This window comes from Balaenoptera ricei, chromosome 15 (assembly GCF_028023285.1).
Source record: "Balaenoptera ricei isolate mBalRic1 chromosome 15, mBalRic1.hap2, whole genome shotgun sequence".
In the NCBI taxonomy this organism is placed as follows: Eukaryota; Metazoa; Chordata; class Mammalia; order Artiodactyla; family Balaenopteridae; genus Balaenoptera; species Balaenoptera ricei.
The window spans coordinates 49,610,281-49,627,870 of NC_082653.1; the positions used below are offsets into that span (position 1 = coordinate 49,610,281).

Sequence of the window (17,590 nt, forward strand, 5' to 3'; positions counted from 1 at the left end):
TCAAGTTTACCTAGCTCATGAGTGTCAAGAACAAGGTTTGAACCAGGAGTCAGATTTCAAAGTTCATGAATATAACCACTATACCATACTGCTATGCCAGAGCATGAGCTTCACCTTGAGTTTCCAAATAATATTATGCAGTAGAATCCCCTGGGGTAAAGAAATCAGAGGCCCTGGATTGTAATTCAGGTAGTCCTTGGATCACAGTTTGCCATGTCCAGTTGCACAGGTCGTGCACTGTACAACTGTACTCAGTGCACCAACCCCAAAAGTGCTGCAGGCAATGGAGAGGGAGATGCTGATGCTTCCCATCTCTCCTAGAGGTAGAGAGGAGTGGTGGTATATTTATACAATGAAACACTCTACAGCAATGAAAAGGAACAAATAATACCTGCAACAGTATGGTTGAATCTCAAAAACTTGTTATTGTATTGAGAAAAAAAAAGCCAGGCGCCCAAGAGTATATCTTATACAACTTCGTTCATAGCGGAGAAACCTGGTAGACACAGTGTTAGCCTAGTGATCAAGGTTAACATCACCAGTATTAGGACATATTGGCATCATGAATCCTTTGACATGATGACACAAGATCATTTTAATGGAATTCTTGCCAAAAAATGCATAATCTCACTCCAACTATGAGACAACATTGAACAAACCAAAGTTGAAGGACATTCTACAAAATAACTGACCAGTACTCTTAAGTGTCAAGGTCCTTGGAGACCAGGAAACACAGAATATCTGTCCCAGACTAGAGGAGACTAAGAAGAAACAACCACTGAATGAAATGTGGGATCGTGGATAAAATTCTGCACCAGAAGGACATTATTGGAAGAAAGGTGAAATTTAGTACTGTCAGCAGCTCAGTTACCAGATGTTAACTTGAATCACTGATGCTAATTTTCTGTCCTTAACAACCATGCTGGGTGATGTGAGGCGCTAACGTGGGAAGAGGCGGAATGAGGCACATACGGGAACTCTCTGTATTATTTTTTGCAACTTTCCTCTAAGTCTAAAATTAGTTCAAAATTCAAAGCTAAAACCCAGAACAGCCCAATAATCTAGGCAGTGAGCTGTCCGTGCCATTGACCCAGCTCCTCCCACAGGCCACTCTGGAAGCAGGGACGCAGACAGTCTGGAAAAGTCCGTGGGTGACCAGACATAACAATGCAGCTCTGCAGCAAGAGGAAACCCTGGGTTCACTGAATGCTTTTGCAGAAACACCAAAATGTAGCCGACGAGGACAGTTTTATTTTATTTAAAAAAATTTTTATTGGGGTATAGTTGATTTACAATGTTGTGTTAGTTTCTGCCGTACAGCAAAGTGAATCAGTTATACATATACCTATATCCACTCTTTTTTAGATTCTTTTCCCACATAGGCCATTACAGAGTACTGAGGAGCGTTCCCTGTGCTATACAGTAGGTCCTTATTAGTTATCTATTTCATACATAGAGGACAGTTTTAGGCTCTCACTTCTCCGTCAGATGACGGCTGCTCTCGAGCTATGGATGCGCCTGGTGAGGAGGCCTTTCTGCCAATTGCCAGCCTGCTGTGCCCTGGGGTGCAGGCATTGGGGGGTGTTCTGACCCCACCCAGCAAGGGGGTCGTCTCTCTGTGGAGAGGAGACAGGGCGAGGGCAGCCCGCTGGCCCCCCTGCACAGGGACCAGGACAGGACGTGGCCTCCTTCCTTCCCGTGACCCCCTGACTCTGGGGCTACACTGTCCCGCGTTTGGCACCTGTCCCTTCTGGTTTCCAGTGAGTGCTGTGCCCACGGAGGCTCGTGAGGGTCTCCCCTAACCTGGCTGACTGGACCTGGCTCGGTGGGCTGGGCCTGTGCTAGGGATCTGGGCCCCTCATGGGGAGGGCGTTTAAACTGATCCTCCAGGGCAGACGCATGGGTCCCTTTCTCCTTTCAACCCCCTGGAGTGTCTAGAAGGATATATTTGAATCTCGGGGATCCCCTTGAGCCATGGGAATCCCAGATGATCGGCTCCTTCGCTGAGAAATCGCTCAGAACTCTGTGGATTCTCACCTCCCCCTTCCATCTTAATCACACGTTTCTCTCTTGATTCTAGAACTTTCTGGTGCTGCTCTTGAACTGTTTGGGGATTTGGTCTCTGCCTTAGGTTGGGCTCTCCAGGAGCAGACCCTGAAACAAACGTTTCGAGGGCAAATCGTTTATTTGGGAGGTGATCCCAGGACAGAGCGGTAGGGTTGTGTGCAGGGGGACAGAGAGGGAGGGAGGTGACGAAGGGGGTGGGGTTGGTCAGTGACCAAGGTGGGCAGCTGAGCTCAGGCACGCTGGGGCATCTGGGACGGGTCCACAGAGCTACACCACCACCCCCAGCCCAGGGGGCGAGGGCGCGGGGTATTTGCACGACTGTGCACTGTTGAACAACATTTGTACATTTCTGATGGCCACGCCTGAGTGTGGGTGGAACGGGCTTAGCCAGAGACATCGCTCAGCTCAGCTGGGCTGGTGCTGGCAGCTGGGTGTGGCTGGAGCTCCCAGGGGTGGCACAGCTTGAGGACGCCGACAGTACCTACACGTCCCGAGGGAGGAACAGACCACATCTGAGATCAGGATTAGAAATCAGGATTCCCAAGCTCCCTCAGGAGAAGGTTGGAGAAGCAGAGCTGGATCCATCCTACTGTCCAGGGGAGCCCCAGCGTGTCCGGGTACCACTGAGAACCTGGAGCTGGAGCCAAGAGAACCTGGGGCCCCAGGGAGGATCTGGGGACGTCCGGAGGCCGTCTTGGCCCCTGAGCTGTCGGGTGGCTCAGCGTCCTCACTGCTTGGAGCCGCCCTTTCTCTTTCCCTCCTGTGAATAGCACCAAACCATTTTGAAAACAGATTCCTTAAAATATTTCTGTTAAAAAAAACAAAAGCACCACCTCCTTATTGGTTATTTTTTTAAGAGCAGTCAACCCGTGAGCAGAAGCCTCTTTCGGCTTCGGGGCCTGATGCTTGCAGGGGTCGCCAACCTCACCCACCCGGGGGTCTGCTTGCTCATCCCCCAAATATGCCAGACACGAGATGGCACTTCTGTAGATTTTTGTTTTCAAATAGAGAAGGTGCTGTTGCAGAAATGAGAGCACAAATCGTCACCAGAATCCTTCACTGTCTAGGGGCTGTCCTCTGGGGTCCCGCTGAGCCACTAGCACGGCTCTGAATAATGGAATCTTCTGGGATGGGGGCAGGGTTTCATCTGTGCTGTCCACGATGGCAGCCACATGTGGCTACTGAACATTTGACATGTGCTCAGTGCAACCATGGAACAGTATTTTTTAATTTCATTTAAATCAAAATAGTTTACGTTTAAATAGCTACATGTAGCCACATGTGGTTACAAAATTGGACTGTGCAGATCTTGAGCAAAGGAAATCCTGAACTCTGGCGGTATTCGCGGCCGTATAGGTAGAGTCAAATGTGTGCACACACGTGCAGGGCTGGAGCCCAGAAAGAAAGCATCTTCTTCCCAGCTCATGTCTTCTCGAAGAGCCAGTTCAAGTCGAAGAAGTTATCATGTCCTGCCCTTTGCCTGGGGTAATGACCTTGACCTCAATCAACTAGCATCTCCGAGCCCACCTGTGTCAGGAGTTTGCTCTCCATGACTCCCTGCTAAGGAGCTGGGGTCGCACTATTTACCCCCATTGTCTTGGAGGGGGAAACTGAGGCTCGGCAAGCTCCACTGCTCTGCCTGAAATTCACAGCAAAAAAGTGGTCAAGTCAGGGTTTGAACCCCGGTCCACGGAGGCCCGTGATCCCTCAGCATTTGGGTTTTTCCCTAGAAGGAGGTGGTGTTGCCCTGAACTTTCTAGCACACTCTTTCTCAGATCTCCTGACAGGCATTCACTGGGGAGGGTCCAGCAGACGCCCTGGGGTTGAGATGGTCAGCGCAGGAAGCTCTCTGCTCCCTCGGGCCTCACAGTCGTGGACTCCTGACCACTGGCGGCATCTCTACTCTGACCCCACCTGCTCCCCACCCATGAACCTCATGGTAAAAATACCAAAGAATAACAAGAACTGGATCTCTGCAGTCAGAGGGACAGCATGTGTTTTCCATTTTCTTCTTTCTCTTCCCTGATTCTCTAGACGTGGATTAAATATAAAAATGAACTTCCTCTTCTCAATACACTGTAATGACCTATATGGGAAAAGAATGTAAAAAAGAGTGGATGTATGTATACGTATAACTGATTCACTTTGCTGTACACCTGAAACTAACACAACATTGTAAATCAACTAGACTCCACTAAAAATTTAAGGAAAAATAAAAAACCAGAGGGGCTTCCCTGGTGGCGCAGTGGTTGAGAGTCTGCCTGCCAATGCAGGGGACACGGGTTCGAGCCCTGGTCTGGGAAGATCCCACATGCCGCGGAGCAACTAGGCCCGTGAGCCACAACTACTGAGCCTGCGCGTCTGGAGCCTGTGCTCCGCAACAAGAGAGGCCACGACAGTGAGAGGCCCGCGCACCGCGATGAAGAGTGGCCCCCGCTCGCCGCAACTAGAGAAAGCCCTTGCACAGAAACGAAGACCCAACACAGCTAAAAATAAATAAATAAATTTTAAAAAACAAAAACAAACAAACAAAACAACAGAGAACCTCCTGACTGAAGGGCTGGTAGACACTGTGAAGGGTTGTCCAATGGAGAGATTAGTCTCCAGAGAATTTCTGTAAAGCCATTTCTTATTTTAAATAAACCCAAACCCCCAAAACCCTCAATGATAAAATTCACACATGTTCCTTACAGAAAACATGGAAAACAGACAAATACAAAGAAATAATATGTACTGTCACTCTGCTGCAAGAATTTTCACTAACCGTTTGTTATATTCCTTTTCAGCTCTTTCTTTCCTTGCATGATTTGTTTTGTCTGTTGTAGTGGTGGCCGCAGATTTTAGGGGGACTTAGAGATCATGGTTCGGTAAAGGTTAAGGAGGATTTGGATCCTACCTGAAGTCAAAGGAATAATTTAGATCACTGCTTTTCAAAACTTCTGGGGTGAAGGACCAGTTTTTAAACATTCCAACCCATCACCTGCCCCTGACCACAGGTGGTCCTCCCTCTCGAGACCAGGAGCACGTGCCACGTGAGCTCACCAGCGTGTTCGCCATCGCCCCACCGGCTGCTCAGAGCCCTCCACACTACGCCTGGGTGCCACAGCAACGCCAAACTGCTCTGAAAGTTTCTAAACTCTTGCTCTCAACATCTACATGTAATTCTTCATAGTAGCTCTGGTCTAGAGCTGGGGTCTGCAAACTACGACCCTTGGGCCAAGTCCTGTCCACCACTTCATTTGTGCTCAGGGTGATTTCTACTTTTGAAGTGGTTGGGGAAAAAAATTTTTTTTAATTTCATGACATGTAAAAATTCTATGAAATTCAAATTTCAGGGTCCATAAATAAAGTTTACACAGCAGTGCCACCCATTTCTGCATCATCTGTGGCTGCTTTTTTTTTTTTAATTAATTAATTTATTTATTTATTTTTGGCTGTGTTGGGTCTTCGTTTCTGTGCGAGGGCTTTCTCCAGTTGTGGCAAGCGGGAGCCACTCTTCATCGCGGTGCGCGGGCCTCTCACTGTCGCGGCCTCTCTTGTTGCGGAGCACAGGCTCCAGACGCGCAGGCTCAGTAGTTGTGGCTCACGGGCCTAGTTGCTCTGCGGCATGTGGGATCTTCCCAGACCAGGGCTCGAACCCGTGTCCCCTGCATTGGCAGGCAGATTCTCAACCACTGCGCCACCAGGGAAGCCCTGTGGCTGCTTTTGTGGGACCACCCTGCAGACTGAGTAGTTAAGACAGAGACCCATTGGCCTGGGAGGCCTAAAATATTCACAGTCTGGCTTTTGACAGAAGAAGTTTGGTGATCCCTGCTCTAGATCAATGATTCCTGAGTTTGCTGCCTCTCGGAATCACTGGGAGGTTTAAAAAAATACACAGTTTGCCAGACCTTCCCCAGCTCTGTGGACTCGGGGTCTCCAAGGTGGAGCCCGGGACTGTAGTTTTGGAAGGCACCCAACCCCCAGGTGGTTCTGATGATTCACGGATCTGGACACTCCAGCCAGGTGTGCCTCGGAGATGTGCTTCTCGAGCCCCCAGGCTGAGTCACTGGGACGGTCCAGCAGCTTGACTCAGAGTCTCCTAAGGGACAAAACCTCTTCTGTCCTGAGCTGCCTGAGATGTGGGCTCTGCAAATACATTCTGGCAGGTCCAGACCTTCCCAGGACACAGCTTGGATTCACACATCCTGGCGGGGCCTGGCCTGGAGCCCCTCCTGCCATGGTGCAGCCCTCTGCACCAGGGCCCTCGGCTGTCCTGATGTCCCCTTGGCTTCTCCTGGTCTTGGGAGACTAGAATTCTTGGCCTACCTCAGGGGCAGCTGGAGAAGAGCCCCATGGCCTTGCATCCTCTGTGCTGGGCGCCCAGCCCGCCTCCTCTGGGCCCCAGCCTCTCTCACTCTCTGGTTTATGTTTCTGGCACCAGAACTGGAGGCCCGAGCCAACTGCACTCATGGCCTGAGCCAGTTCTGTGGGGGAGTTGAGAGGCATGAGCTGGAAGGGAGACTGACCACGAAGCAGGCCTCTCTCCTGCCGGCTCTTCTCTCTCCCCAAACGTCCTCATGACCGTCTTTATACAGTCATCCCTTGATATCTGAGGGACACTGGTTCCAGGACCCCCGTGGATACCTAAATCCGCAGATGCTCAAGTCCCTTATATAAAACGATGTAGGACAGCTGGCCTCCGTATCCGCGGGTTCCACATCCACGGACCCACCAGCCTTGAATTCCGCGGTTGGCTGAATCTCGGAAGCAGAGCCCGAGGATATGGAAACCCGCCTATATTTCCCGCTCTTTCTGGTTGTAGCCTCAGCTCTGCCCTCTCACTCTCTCCTTCTTGCCCCTCCTCTTCTCTCTGTCTTTCCCTCTTCCCCCGAAATATGCTTTTTCTCACTCCCTGGTTCCTCCCCCCCCTCTTGCCTCGAGTTTTCTAGCCAGACCCACTGCTTCCAGGCAGAGCTGAGCCACTGCCTTGGAGGGCTGGTGCCTCCTCCAGAACGAGATGATGCTGGATCGGCTCTTTGCTGGCAGTGGCTCAAGCCTTTGGGCTGGACATGTTCACAGAGTTTATTCTGGGGAAATGTATTCAGGCCCTGCCTTCAGGGAGTTCACAGTTTATGGGCAAGCTGGACAAGCCACAGGCAATTTTAACAGTGTCCTAAAGGGTGATCTGGGGATCAGGATGGGGCACTGGGTAGGACAGCGCTCAGCAAGACACTGCAGAGTCAAGGAGAGTGTCTGAAGGAGCTCACCAGCTCTGCACGGTGGGAACTGGAGCTGGATTAGGTTCAGAGTGGAGAGCATCCCAGGAAGAGGGATGGCATGTATTCACAGAAGTCCCTGGTCATGCCCCAACTGAACCCCCAGAAGGATCACAGGTGAGAGAGGGCCATGATCTGATGTGCACTTCAGACACCTCACCGGCATCTAGAGAGAAAGGGGTGGTTTAAAAGCAGGAAGGCCACTGGAAAAGAGCTCTAGTGCAGAGAGATGTGGCCTGGTCTAGGGTAGAAGGGTTGGAGAGGCTGGGAGGGCTTGGAAGAGCATTTAGGGCTTGGGGACTGGATATGAGTCATGCGGGAGAGGCAGGAGAGAAGGGTGGCATTCAGGTTTCCTGCACAGCTATCTGAATGGATGGTGTATGAGTCAGCCACTTCTGTGATGATGCTGCATAACAAACAACCCCACAATCTCAGTGGTTTACATCAACAACCTTTTAACTTCATACCCATGAGACAGTAGTTTGGCTGCAGTTGCTTAATCTTTAGTGGGTTTGGCTGGGCGTGGTTGGGCTGAGCTTCTGGTTGGGTTCAGGATGCTCCTCTTGACTTCATTGCGGATCCCAACCTAAACAGCAAACTCTTATCACGGAAAGTCACAGGAATGCAATCATGCAAGCATCTTTAAAAATCTCCATGAGTATAACATTAAGTTCAAAGGCAAATTCAAGGCCACCAGGAGAGACAGGAGATAAGGCTGCTGGGGACTGAGGGCTGAGGCTGATTTTCTCCAGAAAACCTAGCTCTTGCTCTCCCTGGGCCAAAAACAAAGTCACTCATGTGATACATTTCTCAAGTCCTTAAAAGGATGCCAGGGAACAGAGGTGTGGTGACCAGAAATGGGCACAATTGATGTCTACAGAAGTCTTTGTCCATCTAACAAATATAAATTGCACATCCACTCTATGGCAGACCCACCTTTCCCCCTGTGGTGTACACATGCCTGCTGGAATCAAAACCTTACTGTAAAGGCTCTGTTGCCCTAGGATGGAATATAGACTTTTGGTGCCCTAAGATTTAGTTGTACCATCAAATTGTAACTTCAATTAGAATTTAACAATCAATTTTATAAACTTGAAATTGCAGTTGACTGTAACAGAGATCTAAGAAATAATGACTTAAATCCCCAAGCATTTGTTCTTTCACTTAGTAAGTTTAGAAGTAGGCAACCCAGGGCAGAACCCAAGCTTGTTACGTATTTCTGCTCCACTGTCTGTAGCAAGTAGTTTCTGCCCTCAGAGTGTCTTCGTGGTCCAATATGGCTGCTGGAGCTCCAACCATTGTATGAACTGTAGTCTGGAAGAAAGACAAAAGGTAAAAGAGGTATTTCTCTTAATTGAGACAAGTGTCTTTGAAGCAGGTTTCCTGGAAGCCCCACCAACACCCATGCTTACATCTCACTTAGTCACATGTCCACACCTAGCTACAAGAGAGATGGGGAAATGTGAGTTTGTCTGGATACATTCTTTCCCTGAATATAATCAATGTTTTGTTATTGTGCCAGAAAGGGAGAACAGATATTGAATGGCAACCAGCACTTTCTACCACACACTCCAAATGTTATTTATGTTTGTTTTTTCCAAAACAGAGAAGCAGTATAGCATAGTGGGAAAAGGCCCTGGCTTGGACTCAAGGCCAATCCCTCTACTTACCGGCTATGCCATCTGGGCAAAGTCACATAATCTCTCAGAGCCTTTGGCTCCCTCATCTGCAAAATTGACTGTTGATCGTATTTCCCTTCCAGAAGTATCAGGAGGGACCCAGTGGGATCGAGAACTCTATGAATTATAACACACTATATAAAAATTAATAATACTGGTAGTAAAATTAAAAGTAGACCAAATACATCTTTGGACCAGAAGGGAACACCTGTTGGTTAGCTTCTCCCTGGACAGAAGTGATTCCCCTCTGTTCTCTGTGTTGCCCCTGCCCCAGCAGGCTGTGGGAGTGGGCGGGATTCAGGGTGTGGATGGGGCTGGGGCCCTGTAGATGCAGACGGTGTCCTCCTGCCCTGGGGACAGTAGGTATCTTAGGAGAGTGTCTACCTGTGGATGGCGCCCCTTGATTCTGTGGTTCTCAGTGGTTCCATCTGACCATTGCTGTTTGGCAGACGATAACCCCAAACCTACTGGCTTCAAATAATGATTCATTCCCTCTCACGCTTCTACAGATAGACTAGGCTCAGCAGGGCGCTTTCACTTTCGTCTTGTCAATGTCAACAGGGACTGCGGGCATCTGAAGGCTTGACTGGGCTGGACCCCCCAGAGGGTTGCCACACGTGGATGGCAGCTGATGATTAGCTGTCTCCTTGACACCCCCTCCCCACCATGTGGTTTCTCTGTGTGGCTTGGGCATCTCACAGCATGGCAGCCGGCTTCTGAGTGGGAACCGTCATAAGAGCAAACATTCCAGGGGGAAGAAAGCAGAAACTGCCACTTCCCTGGTAAGCTAGACCAGGAGTGGCATGCATCACTCCCGCCAGGTTCAGGGGGTGGAGGAACATGCTGCCCCTCCCTGTGGGGGAGCTGTGTGAGGAAGGGTGGGGACTGATGGCAGTGTCTTAGAGACCAGGCACCACAGAGACCTTGGCTGTACGTTGAAATTGCTCAGGTGGTAAAGTGCTGCGCCCCGAGTGCACACCCAGACACTGCTGGGTCTGGGAGTCTGCAGTGTGGGTATCACGATACAGAAAAGCTCCCGAGATGATGTTAATATGCAGTCAATGTTGAGAACCATTGGCTTAATCCAACCCTGAAAAAAACCCAGAAGACCCTCAGGGAGGGAAAGACCCCAAGGCTTTGTCCACAAGGACTGGCATGTTCCTAATCAGACTTTAGGAGGCTCTGCTCGCCACACTGGTTTGGTTCCCATGAGACTTTCTGCTCACATGGTGGGAGATAGAGGAACAGCATGAAAGCCATGGTGGAAAGAGTTGTTATTTAGTGGGGAGGGGCGTGGGGTGGACAGTAGAGTTTATAAAACTACCTGGAAGCCTCCTCGATCCAGATTTTTGATCTGAAATCAGTAGTTTGGCCAGTTTTTTCCACTGCATTTGCCAGGAATTAACTTGTGTCAGAAAGTGGTACAAGTTCTAACGAAAATGTCAGAAATCCTGTTTATAGAGCATTTTTGGTCAATCAGCCTACCAATAGTTAATATCTTTCCCCCAAATGGGTGGTACCTAACCATTCATTCCAACACATTCAGATGAATGAATTCCAACACATTCATTTCAGGATGGAGGGGCAGGGAGATTGCTCATGAATATTCATGGTTCTGCCCACTGGCCTCACACATTAGAAAATACTATTTATTCCTAAGGCTAATGAGCTCTTAAATTTCTTTTGTGCAGGAGAAAAAGGTTTTATTTTTCTGCATACTTTATTTTGGTGCCTGTCCAATTTTTGGAAGGGATCTTTCCTTTAAGACCCTGGGCGCATTTCAAGAGCAGAGTGGAGTTTTAAATAAGCCCCGCACACAGAGAAGCCCGTCAGCCTAGCGATGACATTGGTGAAGGCAGCACCGGGAGACAGGTAGGCAGTAGGATGAGAAGTTCGCTGTGAGCCCAGTTCCCAGGGAGATCGGTGTCTACTGGGAGCCAAATAATCACCCCCCACACCCCGTGAAACGCATAAAACCTTGCCATGGAAGACAGCTGTGGAAACGTGAATGTGGATAATACATAATTGGAGTTTGAGACTTTTATGCATTGAAGGGACCTTATAGGACATCTTGTCCAATGACCTGTGAGATGTTGGAACGCCCGTTACACAGCACGGAAGAGTGGGGTTGTCCTTTCTCTCTCTCTCTCTCTCTCTCTCTCTCGTCCAGTTCTGCCATTACACAACGTTCCTTACATCCACCCACACATCCTCTCTACACCTTCCACCCTGCTCTGTGAACCACCTGACGCGCCACGTCCAAGGGGCTGGAATTCTGCAAGTGCCATTTCCCAGGCTCTCTTACCGGCAGGCTTCTGATGAGTTTCCTCCAAGGGGAGGCATGGACAGATACAGAAAAGCAGCCGAAGAGGAAGCTAATCTTATTCTTTCTGTTGCATACTGAGCCTCCAGCAGAAGCAGCAATAATGCAGATTCCTGCTCAGGTGGCTCCAGGGGCTCTGGGTTATCCCATTTTCCCTGTTGTTCCTCCAGCCCCAAAGGTAATCATGGCTTCCTGCAGGTATTATTCTCTGGGTATCCTGATCTCTCCCTGTTTGCACCTCCAGCCCTTCCAATATCTTTGTAACAAATTCCCTGTATTAAATCTCTCCTGTTGGAAATACCTAAAGAGGTTCCTGATTCTCTGTCTGGACACTGAGTATTGAGACCGGAAGAGGACAATATAGCCAAGCCCAAATATTTGTTGTCACCGGGAAGAGGCATAAATCTTTGTATAGTTCCGGTACCTGCACTAATACAGTTTTCTCTTCACCGTGCCCTCCAGCAGATGCCTCCTTTCCTGTGATGCAGCATCCAGGTCTGCCTTCATCCTGGCCACTCTCCTCTGAGTACACTCCATTTGGTTACTGCTTATTTCAAGGGATGTCACAGGTGGTGCCCAATCCCCAGCTATGCCAGTCCAGGACAAGGAGCACAGGACTTTCACTTCTCTCTGTCTCAACATCATTCTTTGTGGGGCGAGCCTGTGATCTTGGTGGAGACCGGCAGCCGACACACGGAATTACCCCTATACCTTTGTCACTGTGTTCTTGATAAGGCTTCACTTTTCCATCCAACACTTGTATTTTTGTTTTCTTAGTTTTTGTTTGTTTTTGGTTTTGGCCGTAGCTACAGGCAGTTACACTAACTCCCACTAAACCTCACTAACCCCACTAAACAGTCCATCATTCTGTAAGGTTCATGGAGGCTCCTTATTCTCTTGTGCAGCACACTTGCTACACCTCCTGGTGTCCTGTCTTCTGTAAATATTCCAGGCGTGACTTCTGTGTTATTGTCTCAGGCACTGATTTAAAACTATTGAATAGAACCCGATGTTGCATAATTGCCCACTCAACAATCATTGCCTGTTCTGTTCATCTTGCTCACAAAACCCTGATCTGGGCTGGGGGGGGGGGGCAGTGAGCCCAACTTCAGGAGGCATAACTGTCCTGCTTCCCTTTGTCAGATTCTGTTTCAACTCCCCCTGGGGCAGCTGGAGGCAGGTGGGGGAGGCGTGTGACCCAAGTCTGGCCAAGGGGAAGGCTACCAGGGGATTTGGGGGAAGATCTTCCCTCCCTGATAAAGTGGGAAATCTGTCTCACTTTGGGGAACCCCAACATTCCCTGAGATTAGAACTGGAGGGAAAGTAGTTTTGCGGGTACAATAATCACAGGAAACACTGGTAGGCGGTCAGGGAATTGAGTCAGGGAAGGGAAGGTGTCTAACAAAGGGTGCATTATAGGCACTACTGTGGGTGACTGAAGCTTGATCATGTAGGGAAAGTCTTGGAAAATGTGTAAATCATTTGCTTTGGAGTCATCCCTCAGAGGGACCAGGGAGCTAGGGTATTTATATACCAACTCCTTCTCAGTCATTGATTGGGGGTGGCTTTGGGGAATATGAAGTTTTTGTCACTTCTGATCTGATGCTCATGGGTATAGTAGCCTTCTGTGGTTTTCGGAAAAAGTCTTCAGGTAAAGGCGATTGGAAACTGGCTGGAGTTCACTAAAGTGCTAAAGTGGAAGGAGACTGGAACAACTCGAATACCATCTGCTGTATTGTCCCTCCCCCACTTGTATGTGGTTATGATGTCTGGAGCTGCAGCAGCCATCTTGTGACCATAAGGTGATAAGCAAGAGGGTGATAAACCAACACTCTGAGGTTGGTGGTGCAGGAATGCTGGGAAAATCTATGATCTTTCCTGGTGTCAGTGGGCTGCTACACCAAAACTGTCACATCCACAGGATTCTTATTTTATGAAATAATTGTGTCACTATTTCTTAGGCCACCATTACTTGTGTGTCCTGATATTTGCGGTTAAAACAGTTCCACCTGAAACAGCACCAAGGAATTAATGGTTGAGAAGTTCAAAGGCAGAGCTGGCCTGTGCAAGTCACCAGAAACCACCCTCTTGCATTTGAATCCTTGTCTCAGGGTTTGCTTTGAGGGGACACAAAATAAAACACAATCCAAATAACACCTTTAAATAAATATCTGTTAATAAATAGATGAATGGGTGACTGAATGGATATACAGATGGGTGTAACTTCAGTCTCTCCATGTTAAGTAATTGATGATATCCTTATCCCTTGTGGCTAATGGATATCTATTTTGGGTTTTCCTGGATTCTCTCTTTTTGACCTCTGATTGCACATTAGAAAGTTACTTGGCACTAATTGTTTAACTTCTCAGATCTTCTGTCTGCAGTTCTGCAATTGTTTAAAGATCCCTAATAAAGTATTGACTAATTGACTAGATAGTTGATAAATTCCAACTTAGCTCTGAGCAGTGCTGGAAATTAAAGGACATTGTTTTCCTCCAGTGCCCATTAGTAGAAGCTGGGGCAAGGGGCACAGGGTAGTGCAGAACAGCTTGGCTTTTGTCAGGAAAAGAAATCCTTCCAGGTGAAACTGTGAGTAATGAGTCAAATCCATTTCACCAGCCTTCACTAAGCAAGGTCTTTTTAAAACTTGCATGTCCTCCAAACGGCATGGAGCCTAAACAATAAGATGTTTGCAAGAGTTGTGTTTTAGAAACTTGGGGTCAGCTGCGTCTAGTTCTAGCTGAGCTGGTTAAGACTGGAAAGGACCACCTCCGTCCAACCAGGCATGCATGAGTGTTCGGCTCAGTGACCTTTTGACATTGGAGGGCTGAAAACTCCACCCTCAGAATGTGCATAGGCCTGTAGCTTAGTTACGCCTGTGGAGAATGACAATTACTGCACCTTTTCCCAATCGCCTTTCCCCATGCTCCCCATGCCTCAGCCCACCCTGCCTCCTTATTCGTTATCCCATAAATACCCGGAGCCCCTTCCGTTCAGGAAGGCAGATTTGAGATTTGTTCTCCTGTCTCCTCGCTGGGCTGCCTTGTGAATAAACATTCTCTTTGCTGCAAACCTCAGCATTTCAGCGTTTTGGCTTGCTGTGCGTCGGTCAAGACAAACCTGGTTTGTTAACACAGGTAGGCACAGCTAAAAAATGTTTCCCTCTTGTCCAAAACCTTTTGGTTGTAAGTGACAGAAATCCAACTCAAATTAAGTAAAAAAGGGACTATGTTTGTTCTAGTAACCACAAGGTCCAAAGACAATATGGTTTCAGGTACAGCTGGATCCAGTGGCTCTGGTGATGTGGGCTGTCTCTCATATTCAACTTGACTCTATTTATCCTCATTCTGCACACAAGCTCTCTTCTCATGGCAGGTGGAATCCCAGGCATCCCCAACTCCAGGGGTACCTTCTCAGTTTACAATTCTGATTTGCAAGCCTTGTATCCAGTCTCTCCCAGGATCCCATATTAACCTCAGGGAGGATTCTGATTGGACTGGCCTGGGCTCATCAGAGTGTCCAGGAGGATGAAATGTTCTGATTGGCTACCCTGGGTCACATGCCCACTGCAGTGGCTGAGGAGGAGGGGGGTGGTGAAGGGATTATCAGCCCCACCAGGACCATGGGATGAGAGGGAGCTCCCAGAGTAACCATCAGATGGAGGCTAGGAAAGCATGCTGAACAGCAAAAGCCATGACTGCTACTGCCCACTTCAGCTTCCTGATCTTCACTGACTCTGATAGTGCAACATGGGATTTACCAGGTGCCCCCCACGGCTGCCCACAGGGCTTAATCCTCTCACCCCTTTCCTGGTGTCAGGGTGGGGTCGGGGGCACACACATTCTCATGCCAGCCTAAGGATAAGTGTGTCCCCGAGACAAAGATTTGGGTATAGGTAGTTAATTTGAGAGATGACCCCAGGACACATGGGGAGGAAGGGAATAAATGGGACAGGAGAGAAGAGAACCAATGAAGGGTGTGTTCATGACAGAAGGAAATAGGGCTTAAGCACCCTTGGGGACCTTCTGAGAGACTGTATAAAATTTCACACACCAAACGATTCCACAGAGTTGTCTACTGAGGGGCGAGGACGCCGGGGTCCTTTCCATCATTCCTCGTTGCTTGGGGGCTGCACCTGCGGGCGGTCTCTCCCCGGCTCTTCTGGCCGCACGTGCTGGGGCAGGGCAGGGGGAGCCGTGGGTGCTGGAGGGAGGAAGCCTTGTCCGCCGAGGCCATGAGTGACTCTCAGAGCGGCCCGGGGGTGTGGGCTGATGCCGCAGTCTGTTACATCTTTGACCACTGTAACGGCCACGGGGCTAGTATTACTCCATTTACCAGCCAAGTACACTGAGGCCCAAACAATTTCAAAGCTTTGATACCAGATGTGCAGTAACAGTGGCCAATCCGCTTTTTAAATAAAATAACCTCGTTGACAGAGTTCGGCGTTGTAAAAGTTTCTTGCAAAAGTTCGACCTGCATCCTGTTTTGAGTTTGTTACTGCAGTTGCTTACTAGCTGGCATTAATAAAGACCCTGTCTGTTATTATCTGATACTCATAACCGTTTAGAATCTCAGGAAATAGACCCACGGGTGAGAAATACCAGAGTTTGATGTTTCAGAATGTGGATGTGGGCTCAAGATCAGCCTCAGCCCAGCAGGGACCACAAGATAGTGGTCCACCTTGTGAAATATTTCCTGCCAAGAAGGGAAACCACCGCTTATCATGGGGGCCACTTCATGCCCCACTATGAACAAGGACCCTGCAGGCAGCGCTCCATGGGAGTGGCTTTCAATGTTTCAAACATCACGAATTTGATGTTTTGATGGGTGTGAAAGCCCCCAGAACGTCGATTCTCACAAATCAAGGACTAGCTGGGGCCTGGGCTCTGTCACTTAGCTCTCAAGAGGCCAGGCTAGGAAACTTGGTAGAAAGGGGCCTCGGGGAATTCTTTGGTTTAGATGTGAAGATGAGACAATGGGATAAATGTAACTTGCCATTCTGCTGCAGAGTAAAATGAAGAAACCGGCTGATAAGCAACTCCCTTGGACTTCCCTGGTGGCGCAGTGGTTAAGAATCCGCCTGCCAATGCAGGGGACACGAGTCTGAGCCCTGGTCCAGGAAGATCCCACATGCCGTGGAACAACTAAGCCCATGCACCACAACTACTGAGCCTGCACTCTAGAGCCCACGAGCCACAACTACTGAGCCCACGTGCCACAGCTACTGAAGCCCACGCGCCTAGAGCCCATGTTCTGCAACAAGAGAAGACACTGTAATGAGAAGCCCGTGCACCACAATGAAGAGTAGCCCCCGCTCGCCCCAACTAGAAAGCCTGCATGCAGCAACGAAGACCCAACACAGCCAAATAAATAAATAAATTAAAAAAAAAATAAGCAACTCCCTTGGGTTTAGCTGTGCAGCCTTGAGCAAGTCACTTGACCTTTCTGGGTCTAGCTATTCACATACAAAATGCAGGAGTTTAGTTAATCAAGTGGTCAATACAAGGCACTGGGGCTACCACTGCCCCCTCCCTGCCCATGGCATAGGATGCTATTCAATTATGACCCTTTACCTCTGAGCTGAGTGTTGGCCTCAGAATCCTTCTCAACACAAGTGTGCCAGGAGCCACGACTGAGAATCAGAGTCAGTAGGTGGGCTGAAGCCCATCTGCCATCCCTGGACTGAATGGCTAAGTTCCTTCTAATTTTAACTTGTTGGATTCTGTGAACATGTAAACCAGGGGCTGGCAAACTGCCCGCAGGCCAAATCAGCCCGTTGGCTGTTTGCGTAATTAGTTTTCTAGAACCCAGCCAGACCTACTTGTTTACATATTGTCTGTGGCTGCTTTTGTGCTCCAGCGAGCGGCAAAGTTGGCTGGTTGTGATAGACTCTAGGGCCTGTGAGGTCTAAAATAGTCCCCATCGGTCCTTTGCAAAAAAAGGTTCGCCACCTTCTGATTTAAACCCGCCTCCTTCTCTCCAGTCTTTTCTTCCAGATCATGAGTGAAACTCCTCATCGTCCCTGAGGGTCGTTTGTGGCTGAGCGTGCTCCAGGTGCCTGGGAGCTTCGGCATCCCTGAGTTGGAAGGAGAGAAGGACAGAAGCCAGAGGGAAGATACAGGGGATGGAAACCTCCCAGGGGGCGGCGGGGGCGGGTGGTGAATGGAGGTCGGGGGGAGCTGGGTTTAGTGAAAGAAAAGATAAAGCTGCATCCAGACGAGAGAGCAGAGGTCTCCCCTTTGTGCTGTCACTGAAGGGTCACC

At 49.1% G+C, this 17,590-nt stretch overlaps 1 long non-coding RNA gene across 3 annotated transcripts; it reads right to left on the reverse strand.

Annotated features, from left to right (window-relative positions):
- Positions 1 to 1,280: 1,280 nt before the first annotated feature.
- LOC132348734 (uncharacterized) lies at positions 1,281 to 17,009 on the reverse strand. Of its 3 annotated transcripts, XR_009497537.1 has the most exons (6): positions 16,901 to 17,009; positions 8,539 to 8,639; positions 7,793 to 7,911; positions 7,317 to 7,491; positions 4,017 to 4,153; positions 1,281 to 2,548 (listed from the first exon to the last, which is right to left on the reverse strand). It is a non-coding gene; the product is annotated as an uncharacterized LOC132348734 (long non-coding RNA). The 3 variants fall into 3 exon arrangements; XR_009497538.1 differs by lacking the exon at positions 7,317 to 7,491; XR_009497536.1 differs by having other exon boundaries at positions 7,317 to 7,911.
- Positions 17,010 to 17,590: the final 581 nt, after the last annotated feature.